This window comes from Quercus robur, chromosome 9, assembly GCF_932294415.1.
Source record: "Quercus robur chromosome 9, dhQueRobu3.1, whole genome shotgun sequence".
Lineage (NCBI taxonomy): Eukaryota > Viridiplantae > Streptophyta > Magnoliopsida > Fagales > Fagaceae > Quercus > Quercus robur.
This window is the reverse complement of record NC_065542.1, coordinates 10,366,231-10,393,128: the sequence shown is the minus strand read 5'-3', so window position 1 is coordinate 10,393,128 and position 26,898 is coordinate 10,366,231. Positions and strand designations below refer to the sequence as shown.

Here is a 26,898-nt window from a genome sequence, read left to right as displayed (position 1 = left end):
AAACAAAAATAACTTTCTAAAAGGAAAAGAGTTAGAAAATTGTGTCCTATTATTGTCAAATTCATAATGGACATTCCTATTATTTTTTACAGCATTTTTATTGGGGTTGATCAAGTTCTTAAAAGCTCTCTTCTCAAAAAAACGAAAAAGAAAAAAGTTCTTAAAACTTAAAAGCCCAACCCACATAACCAATCCAGCCTGACCCGAAGGGTTGTAAACAGTTTTGATTGAGTGGCAGACTGGGAGTTGACAATGAGTTCGACAATATTAGAAACAATCGGATGGGTTGAGGTTTTGGGTTGATCAAATGGGCTTTGGCCCAAGGGGGTGAGCTAGAGTTCGGCTTGTTTGGATTTTTATAAATTATGGAGTTATGGGCATGAGTATGAAACGAGACAAGACAATATGGTGGGAATACAAAAATTAATTAATTAAATTATTTTTATTTTTAAATATATTTTATTTATTTATCGGAATATTCAATGTTTATTTATACGTTTTCAATATATATATATATATATATATATATAAAATTAAAGGAATTATTTTTCAATAATTTTTTTTTCAACCCAACTTAATGGGGACGCAAGAGCAGAAGTGTCCCTGGCCACACAGACTTCAGAATTTGTGGGACAATTTAAAAGAACAGGCAATATGTGCAAAGGGAGAAAATGCATATAGTTTTTGTAAATTAAGTGATGTTACAAATTCCTAGTTGTACAAAGAGCTGCAAATATGAACTATACAGATACAAACCTGAAAATATGAATTAGAATAATTACAGCTAGTAGAACAAGTGATGCATCAAACCTGAAAGAATTAATGACAAATGTGCATGGCAACTTAAGATTATTTGCAGCTGGCAGTAGTGCGTTCTAAAGCTTTCCATTTATAGGATCTGTATCGAAAGCAAGCTGCTGCCAGTCATTAAAAAAAAAAAAAGAAGAAGAAGAAGAAGAAGAAAGAAAAGATAAATTTTTCAACATCACCAGTAATCATTGCAAGAACATGTCCCATTTTTGAAGTGATGAAACCGGTTTGAGTCTCTCACCACTATTTCTCTACCTCTAGCCATTGAAATAAATTTGATTGCAGTGTGACAGTCTCCACAAACACGAAGATTCTTAAATACTCTAATAGGCTTTGGTTGGGATACGCTTATAAGACCAAATGCCACAGCTATTTTCTCACTGTGCTGAAACAAATATTGCTCCTTTAGTTCGTCCTCTATATCATGAAGAACAAAATCTGTATCGGGTACATAGCCCAATTCCTTTATTTTTGAAGCCAATTGGTTCAGTTCATAATAAATATCTTGTGCTAGGGGGTGTGAAGTGTCCCCAACGTGGAACTTGTGCACCATATTTTCCACCTCTATCCAGCTACAACCAGCTTCTTTGATCAAGTTTCTCTTTCAAAATTTTTCTAATTTTTGCCACATTGTCCCATTGACCTGAGGAAGCATACAAGTTTGATAGTAAGATATATGCTGCTGGATCATATGGGTCTTGCTCAAGAATCATCTTTGCAGCATGTTCCCCAAGTTCTTTGTTGCCATGAACCTGACAGGCAGCAAGAAATGTACGCAAGACTAGTGCATCAGCCTTGAAAGGCATTGAATTAATGAATTCAAATGCTTCTAAAAGGGATCCTGATCGGCCCAATAAATCAACCATACATGCGAAATGTTCCATTCTCGGAACAATCCCATGTTCTCTGTACATTGAGTTGAAGAGTTTCCAGCCCTCGGAAATTAGCCCTGCATGGCTACAAGCTGATAAAACAGCAATATAGGTGATCTCATTTGGTCTAACACCATCCTCAAGCATTTTGTGGAACATTTCCATAGCTTTAGAGGCGAATCCATGTTTTGCAAAACCAGTAATCATTGAAGTCCAAGATATAACATTTCGACCTCCCATATCATTAAAAACTTGAAATGCAGCTTCTATATTTCCACACCTAGAATACATGGAGATCAAAGCATTACAGATGCTTTGATTTGACGCAAACCCTGATTTTAGTAACCGTGCATGAATTTGCTCGCCCTTACCAACTGCACCGATACTAGCAGCTCCACTCAAGAGGCTAGCAAATGTGAAAGCACTAGCCCCAATTCCTATATCCTCGATTTCATGAAAAAGTTCAAAGGCTTTTTCAGAATTCAAATTTTTGGCATACGCATCAACAATCGTGTTGTAAGAAATTAAATTCTTCTCAAACAGCATATCAAAAGCTTTATGAGCATCTTCCATCATGCCAGACCTTGCATACATGCTAATAAGAGAATTTCCCACACAGTTAACTGATGCAAGACCAAGTTTCACAGCATGCGTGTAAACTTGCTCTCCCATACGGGGATCAGAAAGATTTGCACATGCCTTAAGGACACTAGAAAAGGTGAAATGATTTGGTGAAACACGACCCTCGATCATTTCACAAAAAAGTTCAACAGCTTCCTTATCACGCCCTCCACTTTGCACGTATCCTGTGATAATTGCTGTCCAAGACATGACATTACGATCTACCATCAGGTCAAAAACTTTCCTTGCATCATCCACTGATCCATCCGCTGCACACTTAGCATACATGTCTACCAAACAGCACGCTACACAAACATCTAAAGCCAACCCAGTCCGTATGACCCAAGAATGCAATTGCTGCCCAAGATTTAACAATTCTAGCTCTGCACAAGCTGAAATAACTCCACCAAAGGTAAATTGATCCGGTACATACTCACTCAAAACCATATCCAAAAACAAATTTACAGCCTCCATTGGGAACCCAAATTGCATAAACCTAGTTATCATCAAAGTCCAAGTAACTGCATTCTTCTCAGGCATTTTCTCAAACACCTTATAGGCTAAATCCACATCACCACCACCCTTCACAAACATATCAATCAACGCACACCCAACGCACACATCAGACTCAAAATATCCACTTTTTATAACAAACCCAAAAATCATTCTCCCAATGGGAACATTTTCCACATTCGAACACGCCCGAATCACTGCGGAAAAGCAATACTCATTTGGGCAGAGCCCATTTTCAAGCATTTGAAGAAACGTGACAATGGCTTCAGTTCCCATATCATTATTTGCAAAACAAGAAACCATAGCAGTCCAAGAAACCAAGTCTCTCAAATCCCCCATATCATCAAAAATGGATTTTGCTTTAGCCCAATCCCCACTTTTTGAGTACAAGCTGATGAGAGAATTGAGAATGAGAGAGTTGAGGTGGAGTTGGGAGTGAGTCAAGTAGTGGGTGTGAACGAGTTTGCCGAGTTGGAAGTTACGGGACCTTATACAGGACTTGAGGAAGAGAGAGTAGGTGGTGAGGTCTGGGTGGGTACCCTTTCGGGCCATGAGATCAAGGGTGGAGATTGCTTTGTGGAGTAGGCCCACATTGAGGTGGTGGATCAGACGGTGGTTAAGGGGTTCACAGTTTGGATTTTGTGGTGATGATAATTGAAGGTTATGGCGGGACCGATTTGAGGGTTTGATAGAAGGTAATAAAGGTAGTTTGGAGGCAGACGAAACAGAGAGGCCTAGCATGTTTCTTCCAACGGGCTTGATACAAAAGGCCGGGCATGTTGCATGTTATAGGTTTGGGTTTTGGTTTGTTTGTTTTGTTATTTTATTTATTATATAATAAATTTTTTTTTTTGATTTCATAGAAGAACTTTACTTAGATTAATTGCATTTTGCAGAATATACTGTACAACAATCCTCACTATTAATCAAACTTCTATGAGCAATTGACTCCACTCGCCAGAACTAGCAACCAAGTAATCTAGGAGTTTTTCACTGTTAATGGGTTAAGTAGTTTACCTTCAATCCCTAGAGGTTATATAATGAAAAATTGTGAATATCCATATATTTAGGGGACAATATTCAATGCGACCCGCGAACATGACACGGGCATGACACAATGTTTGCAAATTAGGGTTGAGTTTTAGCGGGTTTGTGCTAGATTTAGGTTGATACGAATTGACTCATGTAATAATCTTGTCATTTCGAGTCAAATACACATGAAACTCGTTTCGACCAATTTAACTGCTTCATCTATAGTGTAGATATACCAGCTATAGTGATATCTATGAATATTTGGTTTGTACACCATTCACTTTTATAGCGATATGAATGAATATTTGGTTCGTACACCATTCACTTTTATATTATATTGAAATCTATGAATGTTTGGAAGTTTTTATAAAACTTCTTTCTTATCAAATTTATTTTTTTCTTGTATATAACAATGTATATAGTGTCACATCATTTAAAAATTTTGGCTAAAATCCAAAAGCTTTATATTTGAGCAAATTTTTATTTTTGTATCAAAAGTTTTTTGTTTTTGTTATTGTAGTCCTTATCCTTTTGTCTATTGTCGGCTATAAATCTGATACTACTTGCATATGTGATGGAATGTCATTTTATCATACCCAATGACAATTTTATAGATAGTAAAATAAAATAAAATAAAATAATTATTTATGGATGAAAATGATAATTTACTAAAACAAAAAGGTTATAATTTGGATTTCGACTTAAAATTTTAGATAACATAATAATAGATCATATATATATATATATATATATATATATATATATTATGATTCAATGATTTATAGCATTTAAATATAAATATTAGGACCTGCTACAATAAGAGCACGTGACTTCCTAGTGCCCTTTATCTACTTCTCTCCTCCTCATTTCTTAGCGGAAAAAGAAGTTTACAATGCCCTTCACGACACCACGTAGTTTAAACAAGGTCTCATAGTCATATTCTTCACTATATCACAATATGAAATCATTGACTCTGTAATAGTAAAAATGGATATCATGCAACCACCTTCTCGCATGTGTGAGAGAACGGTTAAATGCGTTTGGGTACATGTTGATGGTATGCATACAGCATACCAGCTCCATATGTCAGGAACATTTTCATTCGATGGGACAACTCTAATTGAGCAGCCTAGTTGATTAAGGAAGTATTAATTAGCTACTTGATCTATTCCAAAGCTAAACCTCGAATGATTCTGCACAATAGTATTTGGAAGGATTCCTTATCTGTTGGAGGCAGGGCAGCCACTGAATTATTGTAGACTTTGTAGTTCACATGATTTTTTTTTTTTTTTTTGAGAATCATAATTCACGTGAATTGATTGCTTAACCATGCATATGAATAGTGAAAGCAATTTCTACAACTGGGCTATTGCCAGTCCAATCAATTACACATTCACAAATCACAATTATAAAATTATAAATTTTGTTTCCACTTAAAAAGACTTTAACAAATAAATAAACCACGTACTAAGCAAAAAAAAGTTTTAGGGAAGGATAGCTATCATAAATCAAGGGACCAATTATTTGTCACACAAAAATATGAAGTGTTATGCTATCAAATATGTGAAGACTAATTGCCCTACTTTTGCGGTGGTGTTAGATTTTCCTTGCATTTAAAGTTTAGTTGATTGACTTGATTCACCTGATTGAAATGATGAACTAGTTGAATTTAAGTTGTCTCCTACATCCTCTATTGGTCTCGCTGGTGATGATGATAGGAAAGGCTTGGAAGGCATTTGTAAGAATTCAACTTCTCCTTCAAGCATTTCTACAACTTTGTTCATTGAAGGACGGTCACTAGGCTTCATCTGTATGCACCATAATGCGACTATGATCATCTTCTTAACAATTTTCTTCTCCTCCTCTGTGGCATCTTCTATTTCTATGTCATTTCCTTCGCTAAATTGGCCATAAACCCAAGTTGGGAAGTAAATTTGGCTTGAATGGTCTGCAAATGCATTCACATTCTTTCTTCTGCTAGCCATTTCCAACAATAACATGCCAAAACTATAAACATCAGCTTTATAGGAGACCCCTCCAATGTTTTTATAGAACAACTCTGGAGCTATATATCCTAGTGTTCCCCTTGCAGCAGTCAAAGACACTATGCTATCATTTGCTGGATAAAGTTTTGCAAGCCCAAAATCAGAAACTTTGGGAATGAAGTTCTCATCAAGAAGAATGTTATGAGGTTTGATATCAAAATGCAGAATTTGCATGTCACATCCTTGATGTAGATATTCAATCCCGCGAGTCACTCCAAGTGAAATCTCAAACATTTTCTCAATACTTAAGGGGATACTTTCTTCTTGAGAAAAAATGTATTTTTCAAGAGAACTATTAGGCATGAATTCATATATAAGGGCGCGCTTTGGCCCCTCAGCACAGAAGCCAATGAGTTGCACCACATTCACGTGGTGAATTCTTCCAATTGTTGCAACTTCGTTGATAAATTCTTGCCCATTAGCTTTGGAGTTACCCAACATCTTTATAGCAACATGAGGGCCACTTTCTAGCTTTCCTCTATATACAGAGCCATAGCCTCCTTCACCCAATTTGTCCTTGAAACCTTTCGACATCTTCCTAATTTCTGAGTAAGAGTACCTAATTGGCATGAGGTTAATTTGGCTTTGCAAAAATTCTTCAATAGCATCATACATTGATATATGTCTCTTACGCCACTTATATATCAAAAATGCCACCATGCATGGAATCCCCAAGACAGTCTTTGTTTCAAGGTGAAATATTACTGTGCAGAAACATCACCAAAATAACTATAAGAAACAAAATTGTTGTTGCATCTGTCACCTTTTTTAATTTTTAGTTGAAATTATGGTTGGACTTACAACTACATACCTTCTTAATCCTAGTAATTAAGAACAATATATTTTGTTTCATGTTAATGTAACTAATATTTACGTCTTGTTTGAATGCATGGTAAACTATTTTTAATCACAATTTTAAGGAATGATATGCCCAAAAAATTAAAGTTGAAGAAGAGATTCAGGTTATTACCGATTTCCAGCAGTATGGCCAAAGCTGCAAGAAATATAAACAAGAGAAGAAGGTGACATTACTTTTTGCTAACGAAAAGTGAATTACTAATTAGTAAAACAAGTGGCCCGAATAACTTGAAAAGTCTAAGGCCTAATAAAACTACAGTAAGATCTTACATTGGGCCATGCTCAGCAAGAAATTTCAACAACCATAAATGCCGGTTGACTGCATAATTGGTCTAAAAATTGGGATGTCACTTTAATTGAGTCGAGCTCAATCAAATGCTTTCAAAGTTCCCAATATGCATTATGATGAAGTGTAAACTCGTCAGTCGAAATAGGCAGATGGAACTCCCCGTCAGCATCAGTGTATCCTCTAAAAGGGGTCACCCGTGTGGTGCCTGCCACAACGCCTCCGATGCCAAAGTTAAAACAATAAAGCAATTTGCCAAACTAGAAAGTAATAGGTATTTTCTTAGAGTATCAGTATGTGTGTACCTTGTGCTGCCAATGTAAGGGCTTTATATATGTGATCTTGATTGCTAGCCGTTAGGGTGTTAATGCCTCTCTTTAGTAACGCCTCCAGCCCAATTATGGGGCTTTTATTACGCTCCAACGGTCTGTTTTGCTGGTTTCGTAACTACCCAGGTTACTTGCTGGCATCATTGAATGACTTTCCTTTCCTCGTCAGTGATGGCTGCTCGTCGCCAGGGATGACCTCGTCACTAGGTTGACTTCGTCAAGGTAATGTGTTCTCGTCACTCCCATCAGTTGCCCCCCTAGGTTCTGTGGTCGTCAGTGATGTGTCATGAGGGCCACAGAAGGTGAAAGGTTTTTTCCTGAGTTGTTTGTGACGCTTGGGGTTTTGTTTCGAATTTAATGCATGATGGCAGCGCAGTATGAAATGTGGCCACGTGGCACGTGCTGATTGAAGGCATTGATGGCATGACCCTTGGGTTTCCCGCTACTTTTCAGTTTCCTTGGATTTTTGGTTTCAAAAACTTTTCTTTTTCCTTTACTCTAATTTTTCTTTCTTTTCCTGCTCCGAGTGTTTGTCTCTCTTGCTTGTTTCTACGATTATTTCGATTCTGCTTCGGCGACGAATTTTTCCGGCCTCGACTGTTCCGCTTTTCAAGGTACGCTACTCCTTCGATTTCTTTCAGCTCCTTTTTCGTAATGGCCCCCTTATAAATTCCTGATTTTTCCTTTGTCTTTTGCTTTTGTTGTTTTTTGTGTTTGATATGTGGGCATTTAGGATTGCGTACCCCTTTTCATGGTTAGTTCTTCTGAGGTTTGGGTAGCTTGCCCCTCAGTTTCTTACTTTTTTGCTCGCTTAGGGGCGGCTTTGGGTATTTCCGGGGACTTTTATCCTTTGATTGGGGACTATCTTTTTGAAGGTTGTGGGTTGAGTGTAGTTCTAGGGGAGCTGTCTCCAATTTTAGGCCAGTCACTGGCTTGGTTTGAGGGAGAGACGAGGAGGATGTCGGAGGTGAGATCCAGTGAACTAGACACTGGGTTGTTGTCTAGCGGCAGCTCGGTTGAGGGTGATACGACCGTTTCCACCCCTCGTCAGGTTAGGGCTTTTTACGCTCTTAACGAGGAGTGTGGGCTGGATGCTGACACCGTGGCTAGGTTCAAGGATAGGTTCCAGTTTCCTGCGCGAGTCCGCATTCGTCGGTCTAGTCCTGAGGATCGGGCCTGCCACTTTTTTCCTGGTGAAGTATGCTTCTACGAGGCTGCTTTCACTTCTGGGCTTAGGCTACCCATCCATCCTCTGGTGATGGAGCTCTTGGGTCATTTTGGCATTGCCCTCGGGCAAATCATGCCTAACTCCTAGAGGATAGTTATCAACTGTATGGAGATTTGGCTGGCTGCCAACGAAGATATGATCAAAGTGAGTGAGCTCGTCCACCTTTACCGTTTAAAGGAATCGAAAGAGTATGGGTATTATGAACTAGTCCCTTGGACGAGGAGGACTAGAATCATTAAGGGTTTAGCCTCGTCATTCAGGTACTGGAAATCACGTTTCTTTTTCATGTCCGGGGATGATTTTGAGACCCCTTCTAGCGAGGCTTGGGGTGATATCCCAAGGTTACTTCGTCGGTGGGGAACCCCAAACTTAGGTGCGTCCACGTTTCTCCTCGTCTGTTTATTTTCGTTTTGCATATTTGGTCGTCACTAACCACTTGTTCACTTTCTTTTGCAGTTAAAAGACGCCCCAAACTGAAGAGCAAGTACCAGGGTCGTGTTGAGAAGGCAATAGAATACGCAGAGTCGATTGAGAGTTGGGACGATCTCCTTGACCCACGGACGCTTGCTTTCTACTGCTTAGGGCCGGACCCATCTCCTTATGTTTTACGCAGCATCAACATCGAGGAGAAGAAGAGTAAGTGTTTACCTCGTCAGTACTGATCTTCAATTGTGTACTTTGGGTTTCTTAGTTTCTCTCTCTTTTTTTTTTTTTTTTTTAGAGATGACGACCAGATTCAACAAAGATATGTACGCCAAGATGAGGTCCAAGAAGGACGAACCCTTGGCGAACATTGGTAAAAAGGGGGTTCGCATCACTGGGAAGGGTCCGTCCGTCCTCCCCTCTGCAGATGCCACTCCCATCGTCTCGGGAGTTGAGAATCTACGGGTGGCTTCACCGGCCACTTCAGTTGAGGAGATCCCCACCCCGTCATCAAAAAGGCAGAGACTGTCAGCCAAAGAGAAGGAGAAGGAGAGAGTGGGTTCGTCCGTCTGGGACGTCGAGGATGTGCCCGTGGAGCGGGCACATAACGTTGTGAAGGCTGAGGACCTTAAGGTCTTTTCTGGAGTGCCTCTCAACGTGGTTGCGAGCCAGCATGTTCATAAGATCATGCAGGTAAGGCCACTTATGCATTTTCCTTGGTTTCTTTTCACCCAAATTTCCCCACCCCTTCTTTTTACTGACGCACTTAATTTACTTTGTCAGGTGTTGGGGGAAAGCCTTCACCTTGCTTCTGAGTGTCTCACTCAAGAGGCTAAGGTGGCTTCTTTGGCGTTCAGGATGGAGGCTTTGGAGAAGGAGAACTCCACGCTGAAGAAGGACCTCATAGAGTCGATAGACGAGGCTGCCACTTAAAGGAGAAAGTCAAGGCTTTGAATTCTGACCTTAGGGTCGAGCGTCAGCTGAACCTGGAGAAGGACGACCAGGTACAGGCGGCAAAGGAGAAGCTAAAGACGATCGCTGCTAGGTCCGTCGAGGCCTTCCAGCAAACTGAGGAGTCCTCCACAGTGCTCTTCAACTGGTACTTCAAGGGCTTCGAGCTCCTACGCAGGTACCTCGTCAAGCATCCTACCGGGGTTGATCTGCCAAATTTGGATCTAGAAGTGGTGGATCAAGAGATGGCTGCTGATGAAGCTACTCAGTCATCGGCACCTGAAGGTGACGCCCTTGTTGCTGATGACGCCCCTATGGTTGATGAGGCTCCCGCTGCTGCTGACGATCCCGTTACTGACGCTCCTGACACTCCTGACACCCGAACCTGATACTTAGGAAAATTTATCTGTTATGTATGCCTGTTATGTTTTGGGCTTTTTGGTGATGTGTATATATATATATATTTTTTTTATCTATTTTCAGAACAATGTCTCTTGGCCCTCTGTTTCATGGGTCTATAGGAAGAACAAAGATAATTGCCTGCTGTTTTTGGGCTTTTTATGATTTTGTACTTACCCGTTTTTATGGCTATGCTTGTGCTTATGACCATGCATGTGTTTGTGATGTTTAAGTTCGTCCATACCTTGTACTTAGCATAAATTTCTTAGCTGTGTCAGTGATGTGTTCGTTACTCTTTATCCTTAATGAGGGTTCTTGTCCTTCTTCTTTTTCTCTTTATCCTTTCTTTTGCGGATTCGTCAGTATTCTGAGTTCGTCAAGCGGGACTTTGCCATTTCCGTAGGCTCAAGCGTTTTGTCTTCGTCACCGGCTTGTTCTAGGGACACTTGCTTCTTTTATGTCTTCGTTAGTGACTTACATCCGTCAAAGCGGAATCTTATCACTTAGCCATTTTTTGGAGACTTACATCCACTTAAGGAATCTCGTCAATTCGGGCTTCGTTAGTGATTTACATCCGTCTTGACGGAATTTTATCACTTAGCTTTTATATACTTTGTACCCATTATAAGGGTCGTCAGTAACTTACATCCGTCAAGGCGGAATCTTGTTACTTTAGTTCGCCTTACACCCGTTGGGGTTGTCGTTAGTAACTTACATCTGTCAAGGCAGAATCTTGTTATTTTAGTTTGTTTTATACCCGTTGGGGTCGTCGTCAGTAACTTACATCCGTCAAGGTGGAATCTTGTTACTTTAGTTTGTCTTATGATTGACTAGACCTGTTTGCACAAAGACATCAGAGGAATAATAATAATTTTTTTTTATTAAATTCAAGAATGACTGCATTCGCCTATTACATCTACTGGTGGTACTTTTTTAAATGCTCAATGTTCCATGGTCGAGGGAGCCTTTGTCCGTCCATGGTTTCCAGGTGGTAACTTCCTTGTCTTGAGTAATGAATGACTCGGTAAGGTCCTTCCCACGTAGGACCCAGCTTTCCCTGGGTAGGGTCTTTAGTTGCTGGGGTGGTCTTGCGCAGGACGAGGTCTCCTATGTCCAGTCATCTGAGTTTAACCCTCTTATTATAGTACTCGACCATCTTTTTCTGATACTTCGTCATCTTGCTGGATGCGTTGTCTCTTACTTCGTCCAGACAGTCCAGGCTGAGTCGTAGTTCATCGTCATTGATCCCTTCGTTGAACGTTCCTCGTCTGATGCTCGTTACCCCCACTTCGACTGGGATTACTGCTTCTGTGCCATAGATAAGCCTGAAGGGGGTTTCTCCTGTCGGGGTTCTGGCTGTGGTTCTGTAAGCCCATAGGACATTTGGAAATTCTTCTGGCCAGGCACCCTTCGCGTTGTCCAGCCTGGTTTTGATAATCTTGAGCAGCGTTCGGTTTGTCACTTTCGTCTGCCCGTTTGCCTGAGGATGCCCTGGGGATGAGAACTGATTCTTGATCCCAAGGTCTGAACAGAATTCTCTGAAGCCTTAGCTGTCGAATTGCCTCCCATTATCTGATATGATCGTCGAGGGAATCCCGAACCTACAGATTATATTCTTCCACACAAAGCTCTGAATTCGAGCCTCAGTGATTGTTGCTAGAGCCTCTGCTTCAACCCATTTCATGAAATAATCAATAGCAACAAGTAGGAACTTTACCTGACCTTTACCTTGGGGTAGCGGGCCGACGATGTCAATTCCCCACTGTGCAAATGGCCATGGGGAAGCTATAGTCGTCAGTCTCTCTGCTGGAAGCCGTTGCACATTCCCGTATCGCTGGCATTTGTCACACCTCTTGACGATCTCAGCAGCGTCTACCTACATGGTTGGCCAAAAATATCCTGCTCGTACTACCTTGTTCACCAGGGATCTGGAGCCAGCGTGGTCGCCGCAAATTCCTCCGTGGATTTCTTCCAGGATGTATCTGGCTTCTTCCTCGTCGACACACTTCAAGTAAGGCATAGAGAAGCCTCTCTTATATAAGACGTCATTAAGGATCGTGAACCTGGCCGCCCTCTTCTTGATCTTTTTAGCTTCTTCTGTGTTCTGAGGGAGGCGCTCGTCCTGGAGGTAGGATATTAGGGGTGTCATCTAGCTGTCTGTGATTTGGATGGCGAATGTTGCAATTTCTTCAATACTAGGGTGTTTCTGGACCTCCATCGCCAGATCTGTGCTAATCTCCCCTTCTTCTGATGACGCTAGCTTCAATACTTCGTCAGCTTCCATATTCTGACTTCTTGGGATCTGCACGAACTCCACTATATCGAACTCCTGAGTTAGATGTTTCGTCAGCTTGAGGTATTTCTACATCCTTTCTTCCTTTGCTTCGTACTCTCCCCTAATCTGCCCGATCACTAGTTTTGAATCGCTTTGGATCAACAAGTTTTTAGCACCAAGTGCCTTTCCAAGCCTCAGTCCCGTCAGTATCCCCTGGTATTCAACTTCGTTGTTAGTGGCTGGGAATTTTAGTTGGACCCCATATTTCAGCACTTCTCCGTCAGGGGTGGTTATGAAGACCCCTACTCCCCCCTTCCTCTGGGCTAACGAACCACCAGTTTGTATTGTCCATCTATCTACCTCGTCGGTAATCCTGTCTTCGTTTGGAAGAGTGAACTCTGCGATGAAGTCCGCTAGAGCTTGCGCCTTGATCGCTGTTCTGGGCTGGTACTCGATGTCAAATTGACTAAGTTCAATTGCTCACTGGACCATTCTTCCTGCTGCTTCAGGCTTGTTCATTGATTTCTTGATTGGTTGGTCCGTCATTACAAGAATGGGATTTGCCTGGAAATATTGCCTTAGCTTGCGCAAGGCTACTATTAGCGCAAACGCGATCTTTTCGATCCTTGGGTACTTGGACTCAGCTCCTTGGAAGGCTTGGCTAACGTAGTAAACCGGGAGCTGCTTCTTACCCTCTTCTCTGATCAGGGCTGCACTTACTGCCGAGACTGACACTGCTAGGTATAAGTATAGGTTTTCCCCTTCTTTGGACGGGCTTAGGAGAGGTGGACTACTCAGGTAACGCTTTAGTTCTTGGAACGCCTCTTCACACTCGTCGATCCAGGGAAAGGCCTGCTTCAAAGTCTTGAAAAAGGGCAGGCATTTGTCTGTAGCCCTGGAGACGAACCTGTTTAAAGCCGCTATCCTTCCTGTGAGTTTTTGAACATCCTTGACGGTTTTGGGTGATGCCATGTCGATGATGGCTCGCACTTTCTCTGGGTTTGCTTCTATTCCTCTCTGGGACACCATGAATCCCAGGAACTTTCCCGAGGCTACCCCAAAAACACACTTACTTGGATTCAACCTCATCTGGTGTTTTTTGAGGGTTGCAAACGTTTCCTTCAAGTCGTCCAGATGTGTGAGCTCTTCTTTGCTCTTGACGAGCATATCGTCCACGTACACTTCCATGTTCCTGCCAATCTGTTGACTAAACATTTTGTTCACCAACCTCTGATACGTAGCTCCAACATTTTTCAGCCCAAAAGGCATTACCTTGTAACAGTAGAGTCCTTGACTTGTGATGAAGGCGGTCTTCTCCTGGTCTTCCTCAGCCATCTTTATCTGGTTGTACCCTGAGAAGGCGTCCATGAATGTCAGTAACTTGTGCCCGGCTGTGGAGTCCACGAGCTAGTCTATTCTTGGTAGAGGGAAGCTGTCCTTTGGGCATGCCTTGTTCAGGTCGGTGAAGTCTACACACATCCTCCATTTCCCGTTTGCTTTCTTCACCAAGATGACGTTTACGAGCCATTCAGGATAATACACCTCTCAAATGAATCCAGCCGTCAGGAGTTTGGTAACTTCCTCTGCAACTGCCTGATCTCGTTCTGGGGCGAAGGTTCTTCGTCGTTGCTGGACGGGTTTTCGTTCTGGGTCCACATTCAGCTTATGCTGGATGACTTCTGGAGATATGCCCGGCATGTCCTCGTGGCTCCATGCGAAGACATCTAGATTCTCTTTAAGGAACCTTATGAGTCTTGTTCTCATCTCGGGGCTTAACGTCGTTCCTATCTTGGTCGTCTTGTTCGCTTCTCCTTCTACCAATTCCACCGTCTCCAGGGCCTCTATCCTGTCTTCTTCCTTTTCTTCAATCATCCATGTGTGGTTCTCCTTCCCAGCCAGGACGGCCTAATAGCATTCTCTTGCCAGGACTTGATCTCCTTTCACTTCACCGACGCCATCATTTGTTGGGAATTTCACCTTCAAACAGTAGGTTGACGTCGCCGCCTTCCACTTGTTGAGGGTAGGCCTTCCAATGATGACATTGTAGGATGAGGGACAATCTACCACCAGGAAGTCTACTTGTCGGGTCAACTGTACTGGTAGGCCCCTGCCGTCACCGTCAATGTCACTATGCCCCTGAGGTAGACCCTGTCTCCACTGAAGCTGACGAGTAGAGAGTCAAATGGGCGCAGTCTTTTCGGATCTAGTCTCAACTGCTGGAAGGCTGGGAGGTAGATGATGTCCGCGGAGCTTCCGTTATCGACGAGGATCCTCTTAGTATTGAACCCTTCTATATTCAGCATTATGACCAAGGGATCGTTGTAGGGTTGCTTCACTCCCATGGCGTCTCCTTCACTGAAGGACATGTCCTGGTATGTTCATCGGTGCTTGGACGGAGGTATGGCGTGGACGCTGTTCACCTGTCTCTGGTATGCCTTTTTGAGTGATTTAAACGATCCTCCTGAAAACGGTCCTCCTGTAATCGTGTTTATCTCCCCGATCACCTTGTGTGGAGGCTGGGACGGATGGTCGTCATCCCGGGAGAAGGATTCATGCTGGATTTTATTGTCGTCCCTGAACTTGCTATATTCTCCTTTCTTCACATATTTCTGTAACTTCCCTTTCCGTATTAACTTCTCTATTTGCTCCTTTAGGTCTCTGCAATCCTCCGTGTTGTGGCCGTGATCTTTGTGGAACCGGCAATACTTGTTCTTGTCACGGACGTTAGGGGATGAGTGCAATGGTCTGGGCCATTTGAGATAATGCTCGTCCTTGATCTGCGTGAAAATCTTGTCAACAAGCATAACCAAAGGAGTAAATCTTACCATCTGAGGATTTTATCATCTTTCCTCCTGTTCCCGTCATTGTTCCAACGGTCTGGTCGATATCTCTTCTGCCCCCTACGGTCGTCTTCCCTCTTGGCCTTGTCTCCTGGCTTCTCGGCATCCTTTATGGCAGCTAAAGCATCTTCAGCATTCATGTACTTCTGTGCCTTCAGGAGCATTTCCGCCATCGTCTTTGGGGGGTTCTTTGCGAGGGAGGCCACGAGGTCTCTGGACCTCAACCCCGCCTTGAAGGTCGTCAGCTGCACCTTGTCATCAGCTTCGCCCACCTCCAGAGTCTCCCGGGTGAATCGTTTGACATACGACCTCAGAGTTTCCTTCTTTCCCTGTCTTATGGTGAGTAAGTAGTCTACCGGCCTCTTTGGACGTTGCCCCCCTATGAAATGGCGCAAGAAGGCACTACTTAATTGATCGAAGTTGTCTATGGACGAGTTTGGCAACTTCGTAAACCATTCTCTTGCAGCTCCTTTGAGAGTCGTTGGGAAGGAACGACACAATATCTCGTCAGGTGGTTGTTGAAGGTATTAAGATGATCCTGAGGGTCTTTTAGTCCGTCGAATGGCTCAAGTTGAGGTAAGCGAAACTTTGACGGTACGGGGCATTCGAGTACCGCGGCGGTGAAAGGTGAATCCGTAGCCCTTACCATTTGTCTACGCTTCGGTCCGTCTTCTCCTTAATGGCGCTCCTCAGTTCGTCCATTTCCTTCCTCATTTCTCGAAGGAGATCTGAGTTCTGCTCGTCTGGAGTAGTTGGCCTCTGAGGGGTTCCTCTCCGGTGGCTATCCCCTTCTCCCTCCAGGTTACCCTTGGACCGGTTCTCTTCCTGTTGAGCCTGTTGAGCCTGCTGGAGCCGTAGCTTCATTTCCTGGTTTTGTTTGGTGAGTTCTTCAATGGTAGCTGCAAGGGCTTGGACTTGCTGGGCCAAGGCTGCTGAATCTGGATTGGATTCCATCTGAATGTAGAGGGTTGATGGAAACTACGTTTTCAAATATGAATTTGAGAATGACGTCCCCACAGACGGCGCCAAACTGATGAAGTGTAAACTCGTCAGTTGAAATAGGCAGATGGAACTCCCCGTCAGCACCAGTGTATCCTCTAAAAGGGGTCACCGGTGTGGTGCCTGCCACTACGCCTCCGATGTCAAAGTTAGAACAATAAAGCAATTTGCCAAACTAGAAAGTAATAGGTATTTTCTTAGAGTATCAATATATGTGTACCTTCTGCTGCCAATGTAAGGGCTTTATATATGTGATCTTGATTGCTAGCCGTTGGGGTGTTAATGCCTCTCTTTAGTAATGCCTCCAGCCCAATTATGGGGCTTTTATTAGGCTCCAACGGTCAGTTTTGCTGGTTTCGTAACTGCCCAGGTTACTTGCTAGCATCATTGAATGACTTTCCTTCCTTCGTCAGTGATGGCTGCTCGTCGCCAGGGATGACCTCGTCACTAGGTTGACTTCGTCAAGGTAATGTGTTCTCGTCACTCCCATCACATTATTTGTTAGAACTTAGAATTATGTGGTTAAATGATTAAATTTATTATTTCTCAACATCTTAAATTTTTGGAAATTTTGGTAATTTAACATTAGTTAACCTATGGCTAGGGCTAAAGAATTTGCCCACCGAGTCAAGCAAATGATAATTTAATTAGGTTATAATGGAGTAAATGTTTAGACATGCATTTTGCATTAATACTAAGGGTGTGTTTGTTTTGGGTGAAAATCACTTCCGGAAATGCTTTTCCGTATTTACGGGTGTTTGGTTGCGCATGGAAAATGCATTTTCCGGAAATGCATTTCAGTTATAATGTGTTGGAGGTGTAAATTGATTTCCGTTTCTATTTTACCTTCAAATACTATTTTCCGGAAAACAGAGAGAGAGAGAGAGCTGAGTGAGAGGGAGAGAGGAAGAAGAGCCACGCGCAGAGAGAGAGAGAGAGAGAGGAAGAGAGAGAGAAAGAACGATCTCGCGCCGTCGATCGCGATCGCGAAGCACCGCACCGATTGCGAAGCACCGCACCGCACCGATCGCCTCTCTCTCTTCCTTCTTCTCTCAATTTGACCGGATTTGATGATTTTTTTTCTGGGTTTTGTTTGTGTTTCTGTATTGAGGAATGAATGATATTGTAATATTTGTTTGGCAACCGAGAAACTGTGAGAAAATGTGACCGGATTTGATGATTTTTTTTCTGGGTTTTGTTTGTGTTTCTGTATTGAGGAATGAATGATATTATATATTCGTTTGGCAACCGAGAAAATGTGAGCAACAAGTAGAAAATGTGTTTTCTATGGTATTTTCAAGAATACAACCAAACACCAGAAAATATTTTTCGGAAAATTTTTTGAAATGCAACCAAACACATGAAAACATTTTCCTTTCCGGAAAATAGCATTTCCGGAAAATGAAATATTTTTCGGAAATGCTTTTACACGAACCAAACACAGCCTAAGTACTAAACCTTTATTCTCATGGAATAATTAGGAGCCTAGGAGCCAAGAAAGGTAAATTTTTATTCAAAGGAAGCTAATTTCTTAAGAAAATCTATAATTTTTACTTTTCATATCATCGAGTTCAATTAAAAGAATGAGATTGTTAAAGTTATGAGCAAATGATTAAACTTGATATTTCCTATTAACTTAATCTTTTAGGAGAATCAGTAATTTATTATGGTAATAGAGCGGGACATCCTAAATTTGATCCCTTGTCAATTTTGCCTTTTATTCCACTAATTACCATGTACGTGTTTGACTTTTCTTATAAAATAACCAAAGTAAAATGATAAAAATCAAACACATGACATCCTATTTTTACTAAAAAGTAAAACAAAATATTTGTATTCATGTATTCGAGATCAACCAATTAATTACCTATAAGTACATGGTTATTTCTCTACCCGCGTCAGCAGCACACATCAGGCGCTATTACTCAAGTAATTCTGTTTCCTTGTTCATTCTGTGTATTAATTACTATCCTTCAAAAAACCTTTTTTTGAGATAGAAATCTCACCAGTCCATTTTCTACCAAACGGAACACCCAATCTCAGAACACACATGGATCTCAGGTGAGCCAAAATGTTCTTGCATCCAATAATGAAAAAAATGAAGGAAATATTGAGAAAACAAAGGATGAAAGTAGGAATTTGTCTTTGAGGAACCAAAACATGAACAATATATATATATATATATATATATATATTTTTTTTTAAAAATTCAACATTCAAGAATAAAAAAAAAAATACTAAAATTCAAATCTAAATTAGTATACAAAAATAAAATAACTAGTATCTGTTTTGTACTAACAAAATATAAATATAATAAAAGACACAAATAACAGTTTTTGAATATATTTGATATTATTTAGGATATTTTAAATGCAAACTTTATTGGTGAGTCCCACCATAAGAACTCTAATTTACTCTCCCTTGGGAGGAAAGAATCTGGTTGGTTTAGGAAGAAAACGGATCCCTCAATTTTCTATTCCCTTTTTTCCAATCATTTTGATCCTCTTTTTTTTTTTTTTTTTTTTTTTTTTTTTTTATATATATTTTATTTTATGGAATCATTTTGATTCTAAAGTTATGAAACTACTGTCATTTTAGTACTTGTAATCTCACTTGACACACAAACACATAGCTAATAGAAGAATTAGGAATAATTAATTACTAGTATTAAAAAACCACATCTGCATCTAAATAAAAAAAAAAAAAAAATCAAAATCAAAATCAACATAAAAAAAGAAAAAAAAAAAGAAATAATGATTGTCTAAAGAAAATAAATAAATAAATGAAAAAAAAAAAAAAACCACTCTAGCTTCATTTTATTTTCTTTCATTTCTTGTGAAAGTTAGTGTTGCCTGTGATCAAACCATTCCAATTCTTGGAACAAACCTCACTGAGTATTTCTCTAGAAGAAGATTTGAGGTTTGGATTTTATTCTCTCTCTCTCTTTCTCTAGCTTCCTCCATTTGTTTGTACATTTATAAGATGCTGGAGGAAACTCAATATTTCAAGAAAAGTTCAAACATGTTGACCCTCATTTGGGCAAGTAAGGGATTGGGACATTCTGATTTCAATATGGTATGCAGAGTCCAAGTTAGGCGTGATTCATAAAGCCGAAGTTGTATATTCATAGACAATTTTAATTCCTTCCCACACACAAATAAATAAAGCTGTGCCCTGTTATCTCGTGCACTTAAATTAGTACAAGACGAATACGTAAAAAACTAAAAATAAAAGAAGTCACATTTTCAAGAGCTAAAACAGGAATATTTTCATTCAATGGGACAATTCTAATTGAGCAGCCTGGTTGATTAAGGAATATTAATTATCTGTACAACAATAATTTATCCTCTGTAAGAGGCAGGGCAGCCACTAATTATCTGCGCAACAATAATTTATCCTTTGTATGATAATAACATGAATTAATTGCTTAACCATGCACTTGAGTACTGAATATATAAATAGGAGTAAAGCAATTTATACAACTGGGCTATTGCCACTCCAAAATATATTGCCCGGATTTTCAGCATTGATTATTAACTTAATCAATTACACATTCACAATTATAAAGTTATAAATATTTTTTTCCTCTTAAAAAGACTTTAACAAATAAATATACCATGCACTAAGCAAAAAAGAAAAATTGTTGTAGGTAAGGATAGTTATCATAAATCAAGGGACCAATTATTTTTCACACAAAAATATGAAGTGTCTTTATGTTATCATATACGTGAAGAATAATTGCCCCAGTCCCGTTGTGGTGTTAGCTTTCCCTTGCATTTAAAGTTTAGCCGATTGACTTGATTCACCTGATTGAAATGATGAACTAGTTGAATTTAAGTTGTCTCCTACATCTCTTGTTTGTCTTGTTGGTGATGATGATAGGAAAGGCTTGGAAGGCATTTGTAAGCATTCAACTTCTCCTTCAAGCATTTCTACAACTTTGTCCATTGAAGGACAGTCACTAGGCTTCATCTGTATGCACCATAATGCGACTATGATCATCTTCTTAACAATTTTCTTCTCCTTCTCTGTGGTATCTTCTATTTCTATGTCATTTCCTTCACTAAATTGGCCATAGACCCAAGTTGGGAAGTAAATTTGGCTTGAATGGCCAGCAAATGCATTCACGTTCTTTCTTCTACTTGCCATTTCCAATAATAACATGCCAAAACTATAAACATCAGCTTTATATGAGACCCCTCCAATGTTTTTATAGAACAACTCTGGAGTTATATATCCTAGTGTTCCTCTTGCAGCAGTCAAAGACACTATGCTATCATTTGTTGGGTAAAGTTTTGCAAGCCCAAAATCAGAAACTTTGGGAATGAAGTTCTTATCGAGAAGAATGTTACGAGGCTTGATATCAAAATGCAGAATTTGCATGTCACATTCTCGATGTAGATATTCAATCCCACGAGCCACTCCAAGAGAAATCTCAAATATTTTCTCAATACTTAAGGAGATACGGATACTTTCTTCTTGAGAAAAAATGTATTTTTCAAGAAAGCCATTAGGCATGAATTCATATATAAGGGTGCGCTTTGGCCCCTCAGCACAGAAGCCAATGAGTTGCACCACATTCACGTGGTGAATTCTTCCAATTGTTGCAACTTCGCTGATAAATTCTTGCCCATTAGCTTTGGAGTTACCCAACATCTTTATAGCTACAAAAGAGCCACTTTCAAGCTTTCCTTTATATACAAAGCCATAACCTCCTTCACCCAATTTGTCCTTGAAACCTTTGGACATCTTCTTAATTTTTGAGTAAGTGTACCTAATTGGCATGAGGTTAATTTGGCTTCGCAGAAATTCTTCAATGGCATCATACATTGATAAATGCCTCCTACACCACTTATATATTAAAAGGGCCACCACACACGGAGTCCCAAATACCATTTTTGCAGCAAGGAGTAATAGCACTGTGCAGGAACATCTCCCAAAAAACTATGAGAAAACAAACCTGTTGTTGCACTGCTGTCAGCTTTTTTATTTTTTAGTTGAAAAATTAGTTAAACTTAAAACTAAAGTGCTTTCCTAATTCTTGTAATTAAAATTTATACATACAATATATGTTGTTGAGTTCTTAAAATACTCGACCATATAAAATTCTTTAAATTTTTAACCATTGAACCAAAATAATTAATCCAGTTAATAATAAAAAAATAGTAATCCAGGAAAGAAAAAACTGTAAATCTCTCTTGCTCCGACAGCAATTCCAGTAGCACTTTCCATTTCATTTTACTCTCTCTCTATCTCTCAGGCTCGCCTCCCAATCATTGGTCCTCCTTACCTCGATTCGTCCATTGCCTTTTCTTCGGAAGAGTGCCACCATGAGACAGCTGTGCCATGGCACCGGTGAAGGGCTGATAGAGGTGATGATGTAGCCAAGCAATGGATCTGAGTTCGGTGGCTGTTCTTGGGCCGAATCGGGACTGGGTTTGATGGGTTTGCTGGTAGTGTTTGATTTATGTCGCCAACTCTCTGGTTAATGTAATTGTTCACTTTGATTTGGTATCTGAAAAGTTTAGCGATGTTCCATTGTCAGATACCAGCTGAAGATGTTAATTTTGAGCTGGGGATTTTAGAAGGCTGCCTTTGTACAACTCATAATGCCAATGGAAGTTGCTTTGAGACATGGGGATGAGAGAATATGGGTAAAGAAATTTTGGTCCAAATTATTCGTCATCTCAGAATCATTTGAATCTTTGATTCTCATGTGTTTCACAAGGAATGGTGATGTTATAATGGGGGTAAATGAAAGAAATTTATTTTTAATCTTAAAGAAAATACTCAAAGTTCCTCGGAGAAAGAAAGTATTCAGAGAAGTGCCAGGCAGAATCCGAAAGTGCTTGTTTGCTACGGTGTTCTTAACAAAATAACTCTTTATAGAGCTCTAGAACTACTAGCTGATTTTTTTTTTTTTTGATGAACAAACTACTAGCTGATTTAAATGATGTATTTCAAAATGATTTGATTCATTAATAAAGTTTTTTTTTTTTTCCTTTTTCTATAAAAAAATCATAAAAACTCTAAAAGATTTTAATCCATTAATTATTTCCATGTTAATGCCACTAATATTTAGGTTTTGTCTGCATTGTAAACTATTTTTTATGTGAAATTAAATTAAATAAGAGCCGGGCATAAAAGTCTTTATTTAGTTCCTCCAATAATATGGGGCCATATTAGATAATTTCAAATACTTGCACATAAAATATTAAGGCCTGATGCATAGAATCACTCCCTATTTTAGAAAGTTGACACCCAAAAAGTTAAAATCACCCCCTCTTTGCACATTGGCTTCTTACTGAATTTAATATCCTTTTAAACACAATGTATGTTAAGGAATGATAATTCTAAAAAATAGTTGAAGAAGAGATTTAGGTTATTACCGATGTTTAATATTTTATAAAAGTTGATGGCGAGAAACACATTACGATTGACGTGCCGTCGTAGGAAAAAAATTTTCTGCAAGAAATACATTAAAAAAAAGTTGAAATTAATTTTTCCTAACAAAAAGATGAATTTCTAATTAGAGAAACAAGTGACCTGAATAACTTGAAAAATCTAAGGCCTGATAAAACTACATTGACAACTAACAATAAATTGGGATGTCACTTTATTAACGTGGAGTTCGATCAAGTGAGGAATTTACAGTGAAGGTGGTCTAGTAGTAAGAAATCCTTGTGACCATGTTATTGTGGGTTTGAGTAGTAACAAGTTCTACTATTGTTCGAATGGTCCCACGCTATTCATAAGTATGGTTTAGGTGGATTGGAGATAGTGACCACTCTTGTTAGCTTTTTTTTTTTTTTTTGGGGGGGGGGGGGGGGGGGGAATGCATTGACCTCTCCTAAGGTTTGCTCAAATTACATTGACCTCCCTCTTAGTTTAGATTGTTACTTTTAAAATAAACTAGCCACAAACCCACATGATGTATGAGAATATATAAATACTAGTCGGAAACCCGTGCAACGCACGGGAACTTACCTATTTATAATAGACTAAAATAATTTTATAAAATTTTAAATTGATTATGAAACTATACTATTGCATGAATTGCTCCTATTTTTTTGAGTTACAATTTGATGAATAAGCCAAATTTAGATATTGAAAAAAAAATAACTAAAAAGTTCTGATGTTAAAACGTTCGAAAGAGGAAAAAAATCAGAAAATTTACTGGCACTGCCTAGAAATTATTGAAACAAAACAAAATATATATGACTACCAAATAGAGAAATATAAGATAAAGATATGTTACCTTCAAGAGAATAATCCATAGTTATAACAGTTGAAATTTGCTAAACTGTTTCAAATATTGCAAAAAATTGAACCCAAAAATTTAGATGGTCAAACTTTCAAAAGACAATAAAATTAAAAATCAAAACATTCAGAACCTACAAATTATAAAAAAAAAAAAAAAAAAAAAAGTCATTATTGCGAGACAATTTCAGTAAGGATGGAAAGCTTTTCTAAGTTTTTTTTATCCAATTCTTCCTAATTGATGAAAAATTTGGTTCAAACATTGTCGAACACTTTGAAGGTGCAAATAATATAGGCTTCCAACATAATCTTTAATTAATAAACAAAGAAGCATGACACCATAAGAGAAAACATAAGATAACATATAGTGCATATACCTTACTCCACAGCTGTGAGAAAATATCCACACAAAAGGAATTGAAAACTTGTACATACGTCTCCATAAGGTAAAGCTTAAGGTTATATAATCTAAAATAATATAGAATATAGCATCTTTGAACCACACAAAAAGTTAGCAAACTTACTACAATACTTGTAGTTATACTATATATTGTAAAATACTACTCCATACAAAACAAAAGCAAAAAAAAAACTAATTCACAAAAAAGAGAAAAAGCAATAGCAAGCGTACCAAAGAAATTGAAGCTTAGGGTTTTCTCTCTTAGGGGAGACGGACAGAGAAGATTGCTTTAGGGTTTTCAAAGATTTTGTCTCTTATATATATGTTTAAAAGAGACTCCTGTTAGGACTCTCTCACTATTTAGTTTTAAAAATTAAATTTTTTTTTAAATTAAAATAATGATGTGGAAAATTGTGGGAATTAAAATTTTTTTAAATTAAAATGATGATGTGGAAAATTGTGGGAGTTTCAAAGGTTTCGGTTATATATATATATATATATATATATAGAAAAATATCCACACAAAAGGAATTGAAAACTTGTACATACGTCTCCATAAGGTAAAGCTTAAGGTTATATAATCTAAAATAATATAGAATATAGCATCTTTGAACCACACAAAAAGTTAGCAAACTTACTACAATACTTGTAGTTATACTATATATTGTAAAATACTACTCCATACAAAACAAAAGCAAAAAAAACTAATTCACAAAAAAGAGAAAAAGCAATAGCAAGCGTACCAAAGAAATTGAAGTTTAGGGTTTTCTCTCTTAGGGGAGACAGACAGAGGAGATTGCTTTAGGGTTTTCAAAGATTTTGTCTCTTATATATATGTTTAAAAGAGACTCCTGTTAGGACTCTCTCACTATTTAGTTTTAAAAATTAAAATAATAATGTGGAAAATTGTGGGAATTAAAATTTTTTTAAATTAAAATGATGATGTGGAAAATTGTGGGAGTTTCAAAGGCTTCGGTTATATATATATATATATATATATATATATATATATTATGTAATGGAATGTAATATATAAAAAGTAACAATTATTTAAAGTATTTTCTATTTTTTTAAATATTTCTACAGGTATTTTTTTTTCTTTTTATCTCTACAAATATATCATTCTATTATTTTTTGTGTGTTTGATTACTAAACTTCTATTGTAGTGTGTTATATTTGCTAAATATACAACTAAACTTTATAAGTTTTAAATTTATTATTCAAATTTCTTATCTCTTAAAGAATAAGAAGATTATCATAGTAATCAAAACTCATCACAAAATTATAATGTTATTTTAACCAAAATTAAAATGAAACCAAAGGAATAATATAGATTTTATAATAATTTATTACTCAAACAATTGGTAGGCATATCCAAATTCATAGCCACGTAGAATGTGTTTTGATATAAACTCAAATTCTTATTCCAAAAAATACCATGTATTAACCTAAATCAAAATTCAACCAAAGATATAAAAGGGAGAGAGAAGATTTTGTGACAGGAAATTAAAAAAACACAATACCAAAACACATATTTATTATATATATAAAAAAAAAATCATTAATAATCTTAATTAGAGTTATAAGAAATAACACAAATTTACCGAGAGAGAGAGAGAGAGAGAGAGAGAGAGAGAGAGAGAGAGAGAGAGAGAGAGAGAGAGAGAGAGAGAGAGAGAGAGAGAGAGAGAGAGAGAGAGAGAGAGAGAGAGAGAGAGTACTCACAGTTTTTGTGTGAGAAAATATGGATCAAATGAGAGAAATGATATCAAATTTATACAAAATAAAATGGGGGAGAAGAAGAGTCAAAATATAAGAAAGAGAAAATGATGAAGTGTAACAATAGGTGTGTAACAAAGAGGAACAGAAAAAGTTAGAGGAAGTGTAATAGTAGGTGTGAACAAATTAGGGAGAAATTTTTTTTTTTTAATAGAAAGAAGAAAAGTTTAAAAAGAGAAAATGAGAAGTAAAAAATACGTGAATAATGTGGCCGCTGATGTGGCTCTATAGAAGCGTAGTAACAATAAATACAACACTTCAGCATATATATATATATATATATATATATATATATATTAAACTCACCTCTCTTACACCTTATTTAACACCATTAAATCTATTAATGAAACTAAAAAATCTATGATCATCAAATGGTTAGAGGACACTTTGAATGCTATGCGTGGATTTCAATGTCTCAATCTTACAACACACAAGATCTATTAAGGAGCATCATAAAGCAATTTCGTGAGGCTAGAATGGAGCTTCCTATGCTGGAAATTGACACAATGGACGAACAATCATTGGTAAGTAAATTAAGAGATTACTTATGGCTAAAAACGTACATGGTCATATTTGATGATGTATGGAAAATTGACTTTTGGGAGGATATAAAACATGCTTTGCTTGATAATAATAAGGGTGGTAGAATTATGATCACAACACGTAATAGGGAGGTGGCTAGTTTTTGTAAAAAATCTTCACATGTTCATGTTTTTGAATTGCAACCTGAATTTCCAAAGTCTTTTATGAGTACTTTTGTTGCTAATTTCAAGCTTTTGAAAGTCATGGATTTTGAAGATGCTTTGTTGGATTGCATTCCTGAAGATGTTGGAAGTTTATTTCATTTAAGGTATTTAAGTTTAAGAAATACCAAAGTTAAAATTCTTCCAAAATCCATAGGAAAGTTGCAAAATCTGGAGACTCTAGATCTAAAGCAGTCCATAGTTTTTGATATACCAATTGAGATTAACAACCTTC

At 38.4% G+C, this 26,898-nt stretch overlaps 2 protein-coding genes and 1 pseudogene across 4 annotated transcripts in view; 1 reads left to right on the top strand and 2 right to left on the bottom strand.

Annotated features, from left to right (window-relative positions):
• The window catches only part of LOC126698103 (rust resistance kinase Lr10-like), a 109,434-nt gene that overhangs the window by 37,911 nt on the left and 44,625 nt on the right, over positions 1–26,898 (top strand). The window lies entirely within an intron of this gene.
• The window catches only part of LOC126698092 (rust resistance kinase Lr10-like), a 105,387-nt gene that overhangs the window by 42,732 nt on the left and 35,757 nt on the right, over positions 1–26,898 (bottom strand). The gene's annotated exons all lie outside the window — the stretch shown is intronic.
• On the bottom strand, positions 665–3,563 carry LOC126698090 (pentatricopeptide repeat-containing protein At3g49170, chloroplastic-like; annotated as a pseudogene).